At 43.0% G+C, this 2167-nt stretch overlaps 1 pseudogene; it reads right to left on the bottom strand.

Annotated features, from left to right (window-relative positions):
- Nucleotides 1–1100: 1100 nt before the first annotated feature.
- Nucleotides 1101–1957, bottom strand: LOC107183659 (annotated as a pseudogene).
- Between the last annotated feature and the right edge of the window lie 210 nt (nucleotides 1958–2167).

A 2167-nucleotide genomic window follows, 5' to 3' on the forward strand; every position in this document is an offset into this window, starting at 1 on the left:
AAAGGGAAGGGATGTTTTGTTAGCATAGGTAGTTGGCTAGTATTAATAAAGGAAGGGAGCAAAGGGAATCTGACATTAAGCAAAATAAACCAGAAAGCTGAATCAGATATTAAGCCTAATCTACCAGGGAGCGGACTAGGACAATAAACCTGCCTCACTAGGAAGTTGCAGCATTCACAGGCTCCAGAGGGCCCCGCATCCTCCACCCTCGGGACCTAATCCTGGAAGCGGCAGGAAGGATCGGTTACCAGTCATTAGCCGGGATTGCCAGGGGAGAGAGAAAACAATAAAGTGGAAATTCCTGTGGTGGGTGCATGCCCAGAAGAAGCCAAGATGGTGCATGAGGAGGGCCTGCTACTAGGGCATGCACAATAGAAGCCAAGATGGCAACCTTGAAGGGAAGATGTCTAATCTGGGAAAAGACAGATTCGTTAGGGAGAGGGCCCAGCACAAGCCCATGAAGGACTGGGAAAGATATTGGTCAGTTTGAAAGCCAGAGATAATAGAATCAAAGCTTAACAAAGGCCTCTGGCGTGGTAACAGGTATTTGTTTGCCATTCATTCCTGTGGTCCTGCGCTCCCAATAGCTCTCTCTTTCTCCATAGTAGCCACAGGGGCCCAAAGGCAAGACGAGGTACAGCAACACAGCACTGGGCAGAGCCAGGAACAAAGACTAAGCCAAGTGGGGACAGAGACTGAACTGGACTAAGCTTTGGCATGGACTGGAACAATGGTACCGAATTTCTGGACCCTGGTCCTTCTGGGGTTCATGAAGACAAGGCTGGACTTCTTCCACAGCCGGACGGGAAGAAATGAGCCATCAAGAACCTGGGGGCAGTCTTTTACTTCTATTCTAATGAGTCTTTCCACTACATCTCATCTTCTCATAGGGTCCTGAAATGCTTTTCTTGTGACTCTGTGAAAGGACCCCATTTCAACCAGCAACAGTTTCATTGCTGTCAATCTAAAATCTGCCCTCAGATCTGATGTGCTTGGCCAATTAAAAGAAGTTATAAGACTCACTAAAGATGGCACTCTGGTCTGCTTGCTGAGAGTCTGTAGAGTAACTGTAAACTTTTCTCTAGTATAGTCTCCTTCAATTTACATGAAAGGAGAAGCTGTTTCTCCAACACTCACCCCTAACTTCCTACTGTGAAGACAGCTGTCTTATTGCCTTTCAGCGAATTAAAAGTTAAAATAGCTTCACTGTCAGGAATAGCAGCAGCAGTGAAGGGACTTGTAAAAGACCTTCAATTACTACTGTAGACTGTTCTATTTTCAAAGGATCACTGCTACCTTTTGACTCTAGTAAAGACTCTCTCAAGAAATGATATCCTTTCTTTTTCTTTTTCTTTTTTTTTTTTGCAATTTTATAACTTTATTTGGCAATCAGCAGTAAGTTCTCCTCCACGTTAACTATTTGTAGATTTTTGAAAGTGGTGACAGGTACATAGGTGACCAACGTGTAGAGCTTGTTTGATGAGTCTTCATCCTCATTACATTTTCTGGACAATTGTACCCGGGTACGGTATAGGACATTCCTTATTCCTTTGGCCCAGACAGCTTTGTTCAGCCTAATGTCAATGCACACATCTCCTTCATGACAAAATTCCAGATCTCCTTGAGTTCCTGAGGGGCATGCTGCTTGAAACCCACTCCATGGATGTGCTTGTGAATGTTGACGGTGTATTCTCTGGTCACTGCCTCATTGATGGCAGAATGGCCCTTCTTCTTCCCGCCACCCTTCTTTGCAAGAGCCATTATGCCCAGCCCACGTTGGAAAGAAACAGCTGGAGGTATTGTGGGGGAGGATAAGCAGGGCTGCAAGTAATGATACCCTTTCTTTACTAACTCACTATTTCCCTCTCTGCTGCTACCCTCATTGGCAAAGGTCAAGACAAAATCCCTAACAAGAAACATTCTGCTTTCTTAATGTTCATGCATTGACTTTTGCTTTCATATTCTTATACTGTTAAAATTCACCAGTAATAAAATTAATTCATAAAAAGTTTAAATCAAAACAAAAATTTATGTCACTGCAGTTCTGGCAAAAGTGTAAAATGAATCTGATATGTTCTTTTTTTTATTTAGTTGACGTACAATATTATATTAACTTCTGGTGTACAACACAGTGATTAAGCATGTATATACTTTATGACTGGTCACC

Source organism: Myotis davidii, unplaced genomic scaffold (genome assembly GCF_000327345.1).
Source record: "Myotis davidii unplaced genomic scaffold, ASM32734v1 scaffold402, whole genome shotgun sequence".
NCBI classification, from domain to species: domain Eukaryota; kingdom Metazoa; phylum Chordata; class Mammalia; order Chiroptera; family Vespertilionidae; genus Myotis; species Myotis davidii.